This window comes from Protopterus annectens, chromosome 1.part1 (genome assembly GCF_019279795.1).
Source record: "Protopterus annectens isolate FY-2018-M chromosome 1.part1, PAN1.0, whole genome shotgun sequence".
Classification (NCBI taxonomy): Eukaryota; Metazoa; Chordata; order Ceratodontiformes; family Protopteridae; genus Protopterus; species Protopterus annectens.
In genome coordinates this window covers 756,071,039-756,090,261 of record NC_056726.1, presented here as the reverse complement: position 1 = coordinate 756,090,261, position 19,223 = coordinate 756,071,039, and the positions used below count along the sequence as shown (strand labels likewise).

The 19,223-nt window shown below is 40.4% G+C and overlaps 1 protein-coding gene across 1 annotated transcript in view; it reads right to left on the bottom strand.

The window, feature by feature from the left end:
- Positions 1–19,223, bottom strand: part of FAM219A (family with sequence similarity 219 member A) — a 1,804,825-nt gene that overhangs the window by 1,012,585 nt on the left and 773,017 nt on the right. The window lies entirely within an intron of this gene.

The window sequence follows — 19,223 nt, the reverse complement described above, 5'->3', positions numbered from 1 at the left end:
GCATGCCCAGTATGACCGTCTGTAATGAATGTGTGGATCGTGTCCAGGTAGTTTGTGCTGCAGTTCTGACCTTTGTGTTGTACACCGACAGGTAGCATGCTGTCTCTGCAGGGTATTCATCGATCATTTGGCTTTGACTGTTAATACATTTCTGCACAGCGGGGGGGGGGGGCACACCTGACTACACAGGAGTGGAGGGGGAGGCACACCTGACTGTTATTACATTACTATGTAGGATGGGGGGGGCACACCTATTTCTACACAGGGTTGAGGGGCAGACCTGCGTGTTATTACATTACATATGTAGGAATTGGGGGGCATACATGACACTTGTACACATTTGCTATGACTGTACTGGTATGTCATGTACTCCGTTTCACTCAGTATTGCTAACTATCATGCTGACTAGAGGCATAACAGTGTACTACAGATCATGCCTTTGGTTGCCCTACATATTGTCTGACTTCCTACCCTTCAGAACATCCCACTGCCTGCCCTCCTGTGGTCTGTCTGTGTAGGCCTGGGGGGTGGGGGAGGTTAACCATAGCCATCATTCTGGGGCCATGGCACAGGCTCTGTTTGGGTTTGTCTACACCTGTCCTGCTGGCTGAGACTGTTGTTGGGTATGTGAACCATCCTGACTGGCATGTGTGGGTTTTATGGACACACATGTCGTTCAGCCCACTTCCTGCAGTGGGTTTTGTCACCCTGTGTAGTACTGGTTACTATGGTGACTCCAGTATGTGTTACAGATGTCATGGTGCCACTATGGGTGTCTACTGTCTGCTGCCATAACATTCGGCCACCCAATTCCCCTTGCATGCTCACAGCCATACCATAGCTACAGGTAACAACACATTCTACTCCAGTTGGCAATTGGTAGGTTGATTGACTTACCTTGTGGGTGCGTCAGACTTGCGGATGGTGCTGGAGGGCTGCCTATGTCGGATGCACATAGTACACTCCCTATACATGGTTGAGCACAGGTGGTGTCATGTTTGGCATCCCTTTTACTGTATGTGCGAGTCAGAGAGAGGTGTCATTCCCTGGGTCCCTACTGTGTCAGTGCATGTGCTATGCATTGCCTCTTTGCCAAGGCCAGGACATACTAGGCACACCTCCTTCTGCCTACTGGGGCAGGCTCAGGTTGTTCCTCCTCCGAGCCACTCTGTGCCTGTGCAGGCCTTGACATTGGTGGGGGCTGTGTGGCCCTGCCACATGCTGTTCCTGCTGCAACTGTTTCCGCAGGATCATATTGTGTAGCATAGCACATACCATAACAATATGCGTACATGTAGCTGGTGAATACTGCAAGGCTCCACCGGATGTGTCCAGACACCGGATCCATGACCTGAGCATCCCAAACACATGCTCTATTATATGTCTGGCCTGTGCATGTGGCTCATTATGGCGTTGTTGTTCAGGTGTGTGTGCATTTCTGATGGGTGTCATCAACCACGGCTCCAGTGTGTACCTAGTATCCCCACTAGGTCACCGTAGGGGAGGTCCACATTGGCAAATCTCTGGTACAGCTGCGTCAGATGCCATATGTGTGAATCATCACAGCTTCCAGGGCAGCCAGCACACACATTCATTATAATGCCCTGGGCATCACATACGACCTGGCAGTTGATGGAGGGGATGCCCCTGCGGTTGATGTAGGCCCTACCCTGCTCACTGGGTGGTGCTTTGATGTGTATGTTCACGTAATCCATAGCATCCACTACCCCAGAGTATTCTGCTATTTGGTGGAAGAGACGCATATTGCTGGTCAACACTTCACGGGTGTTGAGGAAATATACGTGCTCACTGGCATGTGCTGACATGGCATCTAAGAACTGGTGGAATACTCTGGAGCTGATGCCTGTGAGATCCCCATGATATCCCCAGTTGTGCATTGGGAGGTACCTGTGGCTAGTATACTTAGGCCTACACATACCTTGGTATACACTGGGATGGGTTCCCCTCGGTCAGTTTGGTGTGTCAGGTGTGGCCGGCACAGCTCAACAATTTGCTGTAGGAGATCTCTGTCCACCCTATAGCGCACCACTATCTCCAACTCATGTAGCCCCTGGTAGGTTACCCTGGGTCTGTACACTCTTCTCCGTCTCCTCATTGTGGGTTGTTCAGCAGCATTCACCTCCTCACCACCCTCAGCCTCTTGCACATGTTATTCTATGTTGCCTGCTGCAGCCCTTCTCATTTTGTAGGTTTGTTTGTTAAAATTTCCCTGCTTGCATACACCGGTGGTGTAGAATGTGGGAAAAACCAGAGGGGAAGGTGTTTGCTTAGTTTATAGTAGTGTTCTGGGCTGGGCTGGTCTAATGTCTGTGTAATTGGCTGATTCTGATACATTTCACCTGCCAGCTAAGCTAGTTCTCCTTGATTACCTTCCTACTGCTGTTTTCCCTTCCCATTGCCTTCCTGTTTCAGCTCGTGTGCGCGCCGCGCAGAGTGCTCAAATGTGCACACTGCTGCTATTTCCTGGTTTAACATTTTTTTCTTCCTTTAAAACCCAGTGCGTGGCACACACACCCGCTTAGGCTTTGTAAAGAGTGCTAGGCAGGTTTAGACACACCCCCTAGCTTAGCACAGCTAAGCTAGGAGCAATCCCGAGCCACAAGGCTCCAATCCGCTTACAGTATATGCCTGACACACACCCCCATGATGTCACCTATATCCTAGTCTTGCACCCAGCTATTCATACTCTTACACTATTGGGACCTGCCTCACAGGCTGGGGAAAACTGGGATTCACTATCCTTCCCCTCATTTGCATAGGACTGCCTGCTAATGCATAGTTACATGTCTCACACAGAGCTTCCCCTCTTAGCAACCATTACTCACTGGCCAGGTTGTCTTCTGCCTGTCATTGACTTGCATGGCAGAATACTGACTTTAGTTAGAATGTTTATTTTAGGTTTATTTTCCCCCCAATCCCGTTTGTGCGCTGCTGTTCTATGCTTAAACAGCTGAGATCAGCGAAAAAAAAAATAAAAGTTGATTTTTTTATTTTTTAAACAGTTTGCAATGCCAATGACCTTATACTTGGCCATTGGCATGCTTCCTCAATGATATGCAGCCTTTATTTGGCTCATAGCTCCGTTTCGGATTTTGCAGAAATGTACTCTGTTACTAACAGAGTACATTTCTACAGATAGCACTCGTTTGCACGGACTATTGCAAGCTTCCTGGGTTGCAAAATCACCTCATTTGCATGGATTTCTCCTGGAAATAAGGTGATTTGCATACCAGGGCTTAGGCACAGCATGATCAGTGCAGGAGCTCTCATGCACACCCCTGCAGGCTGTTCATGGATCGCACGGCAGACATATTGCCTGTCAGAGCTCCTGCACTAATCATGGATGCCGTGCAGGGAATAGAGAATCTGGGGGACAGTCTTTTCCTTCCAGCTTCTCTGGTACAACAGAAAATCTCAGGTTTTCTTTACGTGCTGTATCCTCTAATGCCATGATTTTTCTAACCATCTTTTCTTGAGGAGTCTCATATTCAGGCAGCCTTTTCTTCATTTCGACCTCAGATTTTTGCAGTTTTATCACCTCATCTGAATATCTCTTTAAAGCTTCTTCTATTTTTTCCCAGCCTTTTGTTGTTTGAGTTGATATAACCCATCAGTGTTTCATTTATTTTAACCAGGTCTGTGTGCAGTTGTATTATACTTTCCCCTAGGTTACTGGAAGTCATGTCTGGGGTGTGCACTGCTTTCCCAGTCAGTGTTTTTTCCTTCCCTTTTGTAGCTGATTTTCCTTCAGGTCCTCTGTATTTCATTTTCCTGGCATCCACTCGGTACACTTACTACCAAGTTTCTGAAATTTACCCAGAAATATAAAATCCATGACTTTCTCTGTTAAGTTTCTGCTTTCACACTGGGAGAGCTAGAATTAAGCTGTTATTCAATGTAGAGTCATCTTGGAAGTCCAAAGCAAAACTTTTGTGTTATCAGTATGATGTATACATTTCTACTATAGCTGCACAGTGCCCAAATTTTCTATTCACTCAAGTGCCTTTCTGTTTTCTTCCTATGCCTCCTTGTTTCTACATTACCTTTTACTCTTCTAGCTTTATTGAACTGTTTGCTATTTTCTTTTTCAAACCTGTTGTATACTGATTGCCCTGCAGCCACTGAGGTAACCTTTTGTCTGTCTACTTTGAATTATACTCATGTGACTTTCAGCAGCTTAACATTAAATCTACTTACTATGTATTCTTGAAAACAAACAAACAATAAATAAATAACTTTATGCTCAACAGTTCATTCTCAATCCCTGTGCTGAACTCTTATCACTGCTTCATAAAACTACAGACTTGGGATGTTTGAAATTTTTACAATTCTAATAAAAATGGTCCTAGACATTTAAACAAAGACTATATAAATACATCTAATTTATATAAACTACTCACCTTTTTCCTGTTATTTTCATGTTTACTTGAATGTGCAAATGCTGCCTTAATTTAAAATGAAGTATGAAAATAAAATACCAATTCTGTTTGCTGAAGCACGCTTCCTGAACATGCATTCAATGTGCAAGAACACAGACAATTTAAGAATTAATCCCCTGTATAAAACATTTTTATAAATCTAATAAGACATCTTTGGCAGTAAATTGTGCATCCATCCCAGATGTGAAAGGATACCCAGACAATGTATGTGTAGCTTACTATGCCACAGGGGGCATCACCAGAATTCCACAATGAGTGATTTGTCCTACCAGAGTTTCTGTTTATATATTGCATTTGTAAAATCAGTCTGCATTCTTCCCATCTGCCACTTTCAAGTCACAAAGGAAATATGCTTTAGATTAGGTGGATTTTGAGACAAAAAAAAACCCACTTTACAGTGTGTGCGTGTGTAAATATAAATGGATAGACATACAGGAGCAAGTGATTAAGTACTGCAAGCCATCGTGATTACTAGGAAACTCTAAAGTTGCTCAAAGTTCGCATTGTTGAAAATGGCATCTTTGAGTACAATGTGCTGAATCTGACCATTGCAAAAGTACACACTTAAAAAGCAAATACTTATCTCTTAAGTCTCTTAACAAACACTGCCCAGCAGCACCACAGCAGAATACAAGAGAAGCACATCAGCCTAGTATATATGTAAAATGCTGCTCTTTCCTGCAATCAAACTTGACCAAAAGTGCACATTACAATGCTTCTAACCCCAGTATCAGTGGCACCAGGCATATTAAGGATATGCTTAAAAATATCCCAAAATCAAACTATGTCCATATAAAGTCATGTAAACAAATTAAACCACAACTAACAGATAATTTCATCCATTTATGTTTTCACTATAAGACTTCATCATTTTAGTAAAACACCACTGCAATAAATCCAAAAGCAAGGCAGTAATACTGTCAACATCCCTTTGGTGACAGCTCTGGCAAAACTGCCTGCAACCCAATGCACACAGTCCAACTTATAATGTGCAGTAAATGTGCTATATGTAGATCAAGTAGCAGATTCACAGATATCAGCTACTGACAGCTTTACAACAAAGCACAGTAAACAAATGAAAATGGCTAAAAAAATGCCGAAGTTGCAGAAACACATTCAGACAAATACATTCTAATGGGTCCTTGGATACAACTATCTATCTAGTCAAAACAAAATCCACAGGAGACACCGTGAAAACTGCATGAAAAATAATAACAGCACATCAACTACCTTGTTTTAATCAACCTCTGCATTTCATTTAGTGGAAGAGTATGTAATGAATTACAACACAAGACTGTAGAATTGTGTGGATAAGGAAATTCCTCCTTTTCCCCAAAGACTGAATGAAGAACTAGGGTGCATTTTAAATTTATGTTAAGCTAAAGTAAAGCCTTGTGTTTTATTTACTTTCGGTTGCTAAATTTCCTAGTTTGCTTTTTATCTGCAAATCCCAAACCCACAGCAGGCTATAATCGAACTGAAAGAGGTTTGCTTGGCCACTCGCATGCTCAACTTAAAAAAAAATCTCATCCTCAAAATACTTGTGAATGTACCTTTTTTTTTTTTTGCTTATACTTGTAAGACTGTATAATTTAGTAATTTTGATCCTGTTTGTTTTTTTTTTTTTTTTTTGTCATTTATAAACAATCAAACATTAAAATTATGCTAGCTAGAAACATTGATGGCTACAGCAACCTAACATCACAGTTGATACTTTTGGCACATCATGGTCGACTGTGTCAAAAGTCAGGCTGGCGCGGTGGTGCAGTGGTTAGTATTAACTCCTCAGTGCAAGAGGTTCTCCAGTTCGATTCTCAGCTGGGGTGTCTTCTGTGCGGAGTCTGCATGTCCCCCCTGCATTCTCGTTGCTTTCTTCCGGGTGCTCCAGTTTCCTCCCACATTCCGAAGACATGCTACAGGTGGACTGGACACACTAAATTGGCCCTAGGTGTGAGTGTGTGTGTGAGTGTATGATATGCCTTCTGAAGATGGTTGGGTGCCAGGCTAGCAATTGAACCCTCTAAAAACCATAACCGCTACAGGAGCAATGATTGCCTGGAGGGGAGCTCGCTGGCCAATGTGCCATACAGTGTAAAACGGTGATGATGAGACAGAGAGAGTGTTAAAAGTCATAGAATAGGAAAAGAAAGAAAAGCTGTTTCATAGTCTCCTTTAGCAAATCACTGCAAAACTTCAACAATGAAGCTCATATTGCACGTTTAGGTTTAAATCCAAACTGAAAGTATTTAAGGTTTTATAATAAATGTGATATGCCATCAGATGAATGTCCAGTGTCTTTGCTGGATTCCTGTAAAAATAAACACATGGATTGAGCCCAGTCTGTACTAACTGAAATAACCTGGGTCTAATGATGGTTTCTTCAAAAGCTTTTTCTAGTGTCTGCGAAGATCACACTCCTCAAGTGATACCAACTGATACTAGAAATTGTAGGTTTGATCAAATTGATAAATAAATCTACAATTCCAATGGTAAAAAGTCTCATACACCATAACAACAGTGCAAAAGATTATGTTCCACTCTGCAGGATCAAAAATATCCCAGGTAGGATGACTGCTCTTGGAAGTCTCCAAGTCAACCTCACATTAGCATGCACAACCCTGAAAGTGGTCACAGCCTTGATAAAGACACCCCACTAAAAAAAACAAAACAAAACAAAAAAACTCAAGTTAATGCAACACTCATGTAAATTAGATCTCCCATAACAAAAAAAACATCCTGATCAACATAAGGAAGAGCCAAGCCTGCCGATCCCCTGCTGCAGTGACCTTGTTAGACAGAGCCTGCATACCTCTCAACTGTCCAGATTTTCACAGAATGTCCAGATTTTTGGCTCATATTTTTGGTCTGTTTCTCCAAACGTTGTGGTTTTCTGGCAAATCACTGACAACATTGAGGACTGAAGTCAGAAATCAATGACAGAAATTTGAGTTTTAGACTCCATATCCTTTACAAAATGTGTGATAATGTAATGCCTGTTATTCTCTATCAACTTTCAAAGTTTGCAAGGGCAATATTTAAAAACAGTCCCTATTTTTGGGCCTTTGTCCCCCACCATTATTTATGACTTTGACCAGATTTCTTGCTTTAAAAGGTTGAAGAGGTATGGACAGAAGATGCATATGCTTCCTTTTGGATATACTACCTGCTGCTGGCCAAAAAAATGCCATCAGATCTAATCTGTACTCACTTAATGCTGCTGTCAGTCCTCCCATCACTTCACCAATTTGCCGTTATTTGTAAATGTCTAAGCTGTTCAGAAAACATTAATGGCACCTCCAGCATGTAGAATTCACATTATTACTATCTAAATTTGAATCAGCAGAGCACATTCTTCAGTTGTAAATGCACCTATAAGTAGTGGAGGTCCTTGCTATCTAACATATCAAGAAAATTTAAAAAAAGGACAAGAAAAGAATATGCTGAATGGAAGTTTTATGCCATTAACAGCTAAACATTAGTGTATGTCAAGTCACACCAATTCTTAAGGGCAGAGAGCAGCAGACAGACCATTTGCAAGTAACAGAAAATTAACTACACTTATTTATATTTTTGAAATGTGCTGTAAACCTTCCTTAAATTATCCATTACAAAATGACTTTTCATATGAAGAACTCCAGCACATGAAAATCCAAACAAAACACATTCCAACTTAATTAGAAAATATGGAAGTTAAAAAGCCCACCCACAGCAGTATCTAAGAAATCGCTGAAAAGACAAAACTGAACAAAGTTAAGCCCTTAAGTCAAAATTAGTTTCTTAGCAACTGACAGATCAAAAACTAATGCAACAGAAACTGTGACCTGACATTTTCTAGATATTTATGTAGTAACAATGAAAACAACAACTGACCATTTTAAGTGAAACTTTAAAAGGGAAGCTGCAAAGGTGTAGCCAGTTATAGCAGACTCAGTGGATACAGAACCAGGTACAGAAATTACTCCCACGGTGTTTATTAGACTGGGGAGGATGGGAATTGACAAAGGAGATTCTGTTCTAGAGAAAGACAATACAGTTTCACAACCTGTAAGATTAACAACTTCAAAGTGAAGTCAGCAAAACATTAACAGAGTAAGAAAAAGCTGACATGGCAGGTGAAGAGAAAAAGTCAGACTAATATCTGAATAAATGAGTTAAGAGATGCCAAAGAAATACATGGGGATAAATAAATCCAGCTACAAATGAAAAAGGTTGCACATGCAGAGAAATTGTAAAAAGCAGTGCAAAAACATTATCTACTCAGGTAATGCTATATGTTGTTTCTGGTGCAGAAATGTGCACTCTTTTACTGTTCAGAATGTTATCTTGAGTTGACTTGAGCTGTGCACAGTACCTTATAAACTGCAGAAATAAAGTACACTTTACATGCTTCTGTAAAGTATGACTGTCAGCCTTACGTCAGTCAACAAACACTGTTGCAAACAATCTATTTGGCTGCTTTTCTAATAAAATTAATTTGCCATTCGAGCATCTGCCTACAACGTAATTATTCATATATGCAAGAGGTTAAAAAAGTACAGACTGGCACAGGAATGGTACTTAAGACTTAAGGTCACATGCTCACAAATGGTTTTGTGGCAGTGTGGCAAAAATACATTACAGATATGCAGAGCACACCAGCAGGCTCATCCAAATGATACTCTTTTACACATGGTTCATCATTCTGCAAACACTGAGGAAGGAGAAATGTCACATGCACCTTAGAAGCTCAGAACGCCACCATCTTCCGGACAGATTAACAAACCTCTTTTTATTATGGTTGATTATTTGACTCCACTGTTGTTTATCCACATATCTTAAATGCTTTACAATTAACAATGAATGCTGCATCAACTGAATCTGATGGCATCATTCTGCTAAACAAACAATATGACTTTATCCTACACATTCACTATTAGTCCACAAGAGATGTCTTTGTAACCATCCCAATTAAATTTACTCCCCTTCCCTCCTTCCCTCTTTTCCCCTACCCTCACTTTCCTCTATTCCACCTCCCTTCGCACGTACCCTTTAACTATTCTAACTTCCTAACCTTTAATATTTCTCCACTACTTTCCCCCTCACCTGTCCAATTTCTGCTCCAGTACTGATAATTCTACCATATCCACTCCTCTACCTTTCTCTTTTTTCTTATTCTTGACAAAATAACTCATATTTCTCTCCTGTTTGACCACCTTTAACTACTTCCGAGGCATCTTTGCAACTTTGCCATGGCCAAATGCTCTTCTTTACTTAATTCTAACTTGTCTTCCCATTTTCAACAACGTCTCTCCTTGTAAATCATTATGCTACCTAATAATCTTTGTAAAACATACATATTTTGTATCAGCATTCAAATGTGTTATTCTGTACTTTGAACATCCTGCCTGTATAATTTATTTGGAGTGTTTCCTTTTTTCTTCTTATATAATTTGTTTTGTAAACCTATGTATTTTTATTTCTGTACCACAAATGTTTTACTTGTATTACTTGTTCTTAAACCTAATTTTTAAAAAAAAATTCTGTAAAATCCTTCCCTTTGGAGATTTTCTCTTTGGGCCTCCACTGAAAAGGGGCATATGCTTAGAATGACTAACATGGTTAATACATGTCAAATAAATATATATAAGTTGTTTGTACTTATTTGATACTGTTTACTACTGTAATTATTTGGTGTTTATTTTCGCTTGTAAATATTTGAATTACTTGCAATTACTAGATAAAGATTTTTTTCTTCTCATTATTCGATATTATTTTTTCTTGTAAATTCATACTTACCTGCTTCTTTTGTACCAGGCTGAACCAGAAAATGGTCCCTGGATCAGCCTTATGTTGCCTTTAACAACCATACAAATAAATAAAAAATAAAGAACAATGAAATTTAAATTTGTTCTAATGAAAAGCTCTGTGTTCATCCCCGAGCTTCACTTTAACTATCCAAGTCACAACTCATTGATGGGTAACCCACCATATCAAATTTTAATTGCCTGTTTCTGCAAAAATTAAAAACTTTTGCTTTGGGTGTTTTGGGGGAAGAGGTGTACCCCCACATAAACAAACTCTAGGTTGCACAATATAGGAGAAAGGCAGAAATCAGACCATTAAAATCTCATTGATCTGAGGAGTTGTGGCTCAAAGAGATTTTCCAACAATGAGCTCTAAGCTTTCCTTATCATTCTGCATGGTAGACTGAGGATCTCTTTCTCCCCCATACAGCAACACTGGCACACCTAAAGCAGCTCGTCACATAACGGACCCTATCAGCAGTGTAGTCATTAAATAATGCCACTAACAGCAACACAGTACTTTTCATTCTATGTGCTAAAATGAAATGACGCTCAATTTAATTTGTTTGTTTACTTATTGCTTATACAGAAAGAAGCTTAATGTTCAGGGTTTTTTTGCCATTTGCAGTATCAGCCCAAAGGCTGCCCTTCTTTCACCCATTTTGTTCCTCCAATGGGATGAGAGTTCTATGGCAAGAGTTAGGTGTTAAGGAGCAGGCTAGTCTGCAGATCCAGTTAACTGCCCTACCCCTACCCTAATGGCAGCTTCAGGAGATGCTCTCCTGCGCGTACACAGCCTTCTGACTGCACGACATATCACTTGCAGCCTGGGCACTCTAGGTTCTTCATGTTGTGATGATACACCAGCATTCCTGCTGCTGTCACAATTCAGTGACAGGTTGTTTCCCTCCCACAGGATAAGTGAGCTGACTGCCATCCTTCCCTACCTGGTCCCTCCAACACTCATGCCACTGGTCAAACAAAGGTATACTGGGTTATAGTCAAGGTTTTATCAGTGTGTGCCATGAGGCCTGGAAGTTCAGATTACACAAAAGAAACAAGAGCTATTTTACAGAAAATCATCTCCTACCTGATGAATACTGAACTACATACAATTTATTTATTATTTATTCCAGTTTGATGACCGGGGAGGTCCACTGGGCTCGGGGAGCCCATTTTCAGTGGAGGCCTGGGGAGAAAAGCTCCGCAATACATAGTTTAATTACATGAAGTGATTACAAAGAATCTTTACATTGCAAAACTTAGAAACAGGTAGCATTCAGAAAAAGAATACTAACAATTACAATTTTGTTTAGGCAGGAAAGACAGGCATATAGTATAGTGTCTACATATTACAGTTATGTTACTTATACAATCTACACTTGTGAGTGAGGTTAGCTTGGTGTGAGAGTTGGCCAGGAGTATAAGCAGAGGAGAGCTTGACAGGCATGGGGGGAAGAGTACAGTTACATTTCTTGTTTGAATAAAGATAGGAATGAAGTAGAGTTTTAAAGTTTACAAGGTTGCCACAGGTTCTCAGTGAAAAAGGGGAGAGAAATCCATTTTTTAGCTAAGGAGAAAGATAGCAGAAGTTGACCAGCTGGGTGCTTGGGTTTGTGGACGGTGATTAGGTTTTGGTGGGTAGATCTAAGGGTTCTATAGGGGGTATATGGTAGAATATTGGATAGTGCAGGGCACTTAGTAGGTTGGAACAATAATCTGTGGGCAGTGGTGATTTGGAGAAAGTCTAGTTGGTTAGGGAGTTCAAGCCAATTTAATGAGTGAAGGGAAGCACAGTGATGGGAGGAGGATTTGGCTTTGGTGGCAAATCTGGCGATTTTATTGTAACAGACTTCCAGTTTGGAGAAGAGAGTGGAGGATAGATTAGTAAGCAGAGGAGCGCTGTACAGTAGAGGGGGAAGGAGACAGGTAGTGGTGTGAGTTAGTCTGGTGGAAGGAGTGAGGAAGTAGCTGTTTCTGTAAAGTAAACAGAGTTTTATGTGGGTTTTCTTAATGTTTAGCTGGATGTGAGTATTAAATTTCAGGTGTTCGTCAATGGTAACACCAAGAAGTTTGGCACAGGAAACAACCTCTATAGTGCAGTTGTCTTGGCTGGTAATTTGAAGAGAGGTTTATCAATAGGGGAAGTTTTTGAAGGAGAAAATAGAAGGATTTTAGATTTGTTGGCATTTAGTGAGAGGTGATTTTGGAGCATCCAATTTTCGGTGGTTGAGAAAGCAGTTTGTTTCAGTGATTGGAGATCTTTAAGGTTAGAGGCACAGCAAATTAAAGTAGAATCGTCAGCATATTGCAAAATTTTGGTGTTGGGTATGGCTTTATGAAAGTCGTTAATAAAGATGTTGAATAGCAATGGGCCAAGTATGGATCCTTGGGATACTCCAGTGGGGGTAGGAAGGAAAGTGGAGGTGCCTTGTCCCCATTTTACAACCTGAGACCTGTCTGAAAGATAGCTGGAGAACCAGGAAAGTAACTTGTGGGAGAGATTAAGATTAGATGGTTTAGGAGGTGGGTATGGGAAATGGTATCAAAAGCTTTAGATTAATCCAGCAGAACTGTGGATATAATTTTACCACAGTCACGGGCTAGATTTACAGTATGTAAGAAGGAGAGGAGGGTGGTGCTGGTACTATGTCCTAGGCAGATGCCGTGTTGGGTGGGAGCGAGTAGCTGGTGTTTGGTAAGAAATGGCATGAGCTGAAGGTGGATGCATTTTTCAAGAAGTTTGGAGACTGGGGAGAGGATAGCTATGGGGCAGAAATGTATGACGTTACAGTTTTTGCCACCCTTATGAAGTGATAGAATATAGGCAGCGTGCTATAGTTTGGGTACATAGGATTCCAGTAAGGATCTACTGATCAGGATACTGATAGGGAGAGCAATACCATTGGTGGCTATTTTTAAGAAGGAGAATGGAATGTTGTCGGGGGCATTGGAGCATGGCTTTAATTTTGAGAGTAATTTCTTTATAAGGTAGGTGGAGATGGGTTTAGGTTCGAAAGTAGGGGGAGTAGAGTGTGAGGAAGAGAGGAAGATTGAGTGGGGTGGGGTGGAGGGTTAGTGATGGTAAAGGTCTTGGTTAGCCCAGCAAGACAAGTGGTGAAGAAGGAATCGAATAGTGAGGCAATTTCGTGGTCAGATTTGCTGGTGTCAGGACAGGGGTTGTTTTTAGTACCTGGGATAAAAAAGGAATTAATTGAGTTCCAAAATTGTTTGGGGTTTTTTGGATGATTTAGTTTGATGTAGTAAGACTTTTTGTCTCTAATGACTTGTTTTTTGGTGAGGTTGCATAGTTGCTTATATTTAAGTAAGATTTCAGGCTGTTTATATTGGAGGTATGTTTCCAGGTTTTATCTCTTTGTAGCATAATTTTTTTGGTGTCTTTGGTTAGCCATGGGGCGGTGTTCGTTTTTACTCTCTTTGTTCTTATTGGAGCTAGGGAGTTAAGGACATTTAAGAATGCTGAGTTGAAAAATTCAACGGCATTGTCTAATGCAAGAGTTTTTAGTGGGCTCCAGTTAGTTTGTTTAAGGGAGTCAGAAAAAGTAGTAGGATTAAAGTTAGTGAGGTTACAAGTATGAATGAACTGGTGGGAGTGTGGAGAAGTGAGGGCAGCTCGATGGGAGAAGGCTAGGAAGTGGTCTCCTAATGGGTCAGAAATAACACCGGATTTTATGACTTTATTAGGATGGGATACTAGGATCCAGTCTAGTATGGAGCAAGGGGGGTTGGTTTTGTTAAGCCTGGTAATGGAGTTAGTAAATTGGGTGTAGTTAAATAGATTGACAGATATGGTGGGGTTAGGATCATTGATTTTATTCCAGTCAATATTTACATCTCCAAGTATGTAGGTCTCTAGCTTAATATTATTGGAAGTCCATGAGAGGGAGGATCTCTTCCAGGGTAGTGGGTTGTTACCAGGAGGAATATAGAGGGAAATGAAACAGATGCTTTTATGGTTGTTTATTTTTAGTAGGCCAATTATAAGTTCAGCATTATTGAAGGAAGGGATGGGATTGGGGTATGGGGTAATGGACAACTGGTTGGAGTAGATTAATGCTACACCACCACCTCTCCTACTTAAGCAGTCAGATCTAAAAGATTGAAATCCAGGGGGAAGGAATTCGAGTCATTTATATGTGACTTTAGCCAGGTTTCTGAGATGGCTACAATGTCAGGTGAGTTGTGATTGAGCCAGGCAAGAAAGAGGGTTAATTTATTTTTTAAACTTTGGGCATTGATGGTGAGGAATTTGAGGTATTTACAGGTGGATTTATTGTTGGTACTATGGTGGTGGGGTGTTGGAAGTGATAACTGGTCCTGGATTTGGGTGAATGTCCCCGGCTAAGCATAGGTGAGTGAGAAAAGGAATAAGTACTTTTGGTTTGGTCTTTGATAGTTGTGTCTGGTAGTGAATAGGTTTAGGTTTGTAGTTTTAATTGAGACTGGGAAAAGCTTTACTTTTAAGTGGAGAATAGGGTGGGAAGGAACTAAAGAGGCAGAAGGGGGAGGGTAAAGATGGAAGTCAGTATAGGAGGTAGCATGGTATAGAGGGAGTAGGAAAAGGATGAGGATAGATGTGGAAGTAAGGATATTAGGAGGAAGAGAAAGCATGGTAGGGGGAATCTATCAGATATAGAAGAGAGGAGGATAATGGGACTTAGGAGGGAGAGAAGCTGTGATAGTGATAATCAGGTAGGAAGGAGGAAGGGGAGGAGCTGAAGTGAGGAAGGATTGGCTTGTAGTGAGCGGAAGGGATTTTTAGGCGAGAGTAAATGTAGGCATACTGGGGGCAGGGTAGGGGAGCATTGTGAGCCAACAGGGCGAACGGAGCGGGATGAGCTGGAGATAAGGGACTGGCATAAACTAATCAGCCAGCTAAGGGAGAAATGTAAGATATAGGAGAAGAGCTGAACAGCAGAGGTAGGTCTGGGCAGGAGGTATTGTGGGGAGAAAGGTAGCAGGGTAAAGCACAGGGTACAGCAGGCCAGAAGGGTAAGTAAATGGAAAGAGTAGGGCTAGTTTTGGAGAGAGGAGGAAAAAGTAATCTTGTAGCTAAATGGGAGGACAGTGCCACCTAGACGGTCAGAAAATTGGTGAAATATCTTAGAGGGTAAGGGAGTTAAGGGATAGACCGAAAGAGGCTTGGTAGGCTGCTTGGCTGGCGTGGGAAAAAGTACAGTGACTATAGTGGTGAGCACAGGAAGAAATAAGGTATACAGATATCAGTACATACACTTTTAGATATCTTGAGGACTATTTGAGGTTCTTCGTGGGGTTTTAGCAGAGTTCTTCGGGGATTAGCAGAGTCTCTCAGTAGAATTCCTTATAAGGTAGGTTTCACTGGATGTAGAGAGGGGGTGAGGTGTAGCACGTACAGCTTTTCTTTTAGGCATTCTTTTCTTTTTCATTTTAAAAGCTATGCATTTAATTTCTTTTCAGGGTTATTGTTTAAGAAGAGTGGATATGGATAGGAGCAACATTTTTATACCGATAATGCTTGTCAAAGGCCTGAAAGTATACTGGAGTATACCAAACGTTCCATATGACAAATCAAGGACTATTAAATGGCACTGAATAAACACTCAAATGAGGTATCTTGTTTTGCTATAGGTTTAGAACTGCTACCTTTAGGATGATTCATTGTGAAGTGTGCGGTGTGATGCAAATTTGATTCAATGTAAAGTATGCACTCCACATCACATAAAGGCTTCACAACCTCAAACATCTCTTCAACTACCAACACCTCTCAACTTCCCCACCATCCCCTGTCCAGACTCTCATTACCCCACAGCATTTCCAACATGACATAAACCTGAAATATAATCATGTGAATTGTAAAATTTGTATTTCTCTCACAACTGTTGCTACATCTGTTAAATGTTACTGTACAGTTTTTGTCACATGCTGTTACTTTCTATGTTCTCTGTTTTTTCTTCTTTCTGAATTATTTTACCCAGACAGTACTTGAAAATAGTAAGCTGTAATTAGTGTACCACAATAGCAATGGAGTGTAAAATAAATCATTCAAACAAATAAATAAATAATACAATATGTCAGGCAAAGGGCCTTGGTACTGTTCAAACTTCATTCCAGTTCGCCTCCAGCACTATCACTGGGAGCAGGCAACGTACTGTTTTCACGTTAATATAAAGTATCCACTTATTAATGTGCAGTACTTAACAGTCATCTCCCACAAAAGGTAGAAACATGCAGAAGCAGTAACTTTCAAAAGGTGGAAAATATGCAAATCGTAATTAGTATGTTAATGTTTCACTTTTTTCCATTAATTACTCTAGAAGTCATTGTAATTCAGTATGCAGCCTAAAAAGATGTTCCACTGATTTTCAAATGTCCTGATCTTCAATTCAGATTAATTGTAATGCTCCATATTATCATGAACCAGATGGCAGTAACCTGTTTTTGCTGAGTCCGTGCCTTCAGGTTGGAAGGAGTTAGAAGGAAATGTGACATTTTACAGTAGCAGTACAACAGTACTGCATTAATCTGCAAGTCAGCTGTGCATCAATGATGAAGTCAGGACTGGAGGACTGCATGAAATGAGGAAGACAGGTTTATGGAGTTAAGGTGGCAAAAACGAATACAACCTCTTTGTAAACGACTGTTGTGAATTTTACATACATATATATATATATATATATATATATATATATATATATATATATATATATATATATATATATATATATATATATATAATTTTTTCCCCAAGTTCGTTTAATGTAAAATAGTATATAATGATGGATAGTTTCAGAATGTTCAGGTACCTACAAGTGCATATAACGAACATATTGCATTTACTCTCCCCTTATTTTCATATTAATCAGACACATTATCTGATTACAGCCATCAACATGCCTGCTTGGTCCCACCATAGTTCAGACATTCTATCATTTATGCCCCAACGTCTAATCTTTAGAATTTTCCAATGAGAAAACATAATTAATGATCTTCTGCAGTGTTCTTCCTATGTGCTTGCCTATACACGATAAATATGTACATAAGTAGATATAAATGCACTTAACCAAATGGCACACAATGCTTTTACGTGCATAAACAAAGGCTGATATATAGTGATTTCAACTCAGAAACATAACCTGAAATTCTACATAATTCATCCAGTAGCTGTCAAGCAACTGTCCTTTACCACACATATTCACGCCATTTAAATTTATCCATTATCTTCTTGATTTGTCCTTTACAATTAACTGTGTCCTTAGGTCAATACTGTTTATAATTTACTACCTTTTCAGTAAAGAAATTCTTCTCAGACATACTTTAAAATATAATTATTTCAAGTTCGTAACTATTATCCACAAACCTTATCCTGCTTTTCAGCTATGCACTTTCAAATGAGCCTTAGTCATCCACTGCACTCAGAATACATCTTCCTTCCTTCTTGCTTCTCACCTCCTAGGAATACATTCAGCACCCTGCCCCTCTCTCTCTCTCTCTCTCTCTGTACTCAGTACCATCCATGCCACATCGTCATGTTCATAGGTTCACAGAAGGTTACTAGGCGAACAGTTATACAGCCCTTACAAGCCTAGCCATATTTATCCTGAGTTGCTCCCCAATTGTCAGCGGTTAGGTGAGCAAAGTTCAGAAAGGTAAGAGACTATGACAATTAATACTGACTGCCTCTGTCCATGAGGGACATGGGAGCCACCCCAGGAGTGAATTTGCCGTCACCCATCCATTGATTTGGGATGCGTCTGAAGAATGTCAGGGAGGGACTCTGTTTCATCTGAACTGGAAGTTTGCTCCAGAGAAGTGTCAGTCTCTGGGAGATGCATCTACCTCTCCAGTCTGATTTGCTCATGTCAGATGCTAGGTTAAGATCCCTGGAGTGAGTGACCCTCGTTGAGTTTGATTTATGAATGTGTGGCATTTCCATCCGGGCCAGATCAGACACTGCCCTGCAAGCCAAGCACAGGTGACCCCCTAACAGCCTGTAGGAGAAAGAGTACGGTGACAGGGCTTTTAGTCATTCCGTGCAGGACGTGTTTTGTGTACCCTGTATTTTCTTGGTGAGAAACCTCTAGTCTCTCCAACTGTTGCAGGTGTCTAGTGAGATACGTGCAAAAGGGAGCACAGTACTCAATTATTGGTCTGATGAGGGCCGAGTACAATGGAATTATAATATCCTTAGATACAGATGTAATCATGTCTTTCACTACCTGCTTATTTAATCTAGTGTTCAAACTATTTAGCTATACATATACTACATCTCTAAATACTGCATTTATACTGTACTCATGCTTAATTATTTTGCTGTTTGCTGAGCATCAATATTCTGCAACAACCTGCATGTCTTAATCTCTTGTATGTTGCTGAAGGCCACTGGGCCCAGGTTGTGGCTGAAAAGGTGCAGTTAACCATCTCACTTCCTTGGTTATCAAAATGAAAACCAAATAAATATAGACAGGCACACATACATAAACAAATACACTGATTAATTATTTTACCCATTTGTTAGAATAATAAGCTCACTTGACAAAGCACCCTTTTTAAAGGAGACCCCCCCTCCCGAGCACTGTTACATGACTTGCTCACAATACAACAGCATACTGGTGGAAAATGTGGGATTCAGACTCACAACTACAGTACAAAGCATGCTGGCAGCTCAATGATTTACCTTATGTATTACAATGATAAACCATCAGACTAAGATATACTGTCAAATACATCAATGAGGCCAGGTATACCACATCCAAAGGACTTCCTTGCTACTTCAGCAATGACCCATTTATGAGACGGGACCAAACTGGACTGACAAGCCTTTAGGTACATGAAGCAATGCTTTTAGTCATTATTAAGATAATTAGTCTTCACAAACTGTAGCAGCCTGTCTCTGAACTCTCTATCTGGTTTCTCAAAATCATATTCCTTCCAATATACCTGAAGATAAGAAATAAAACTGAATCTTTTAAGGGTATTT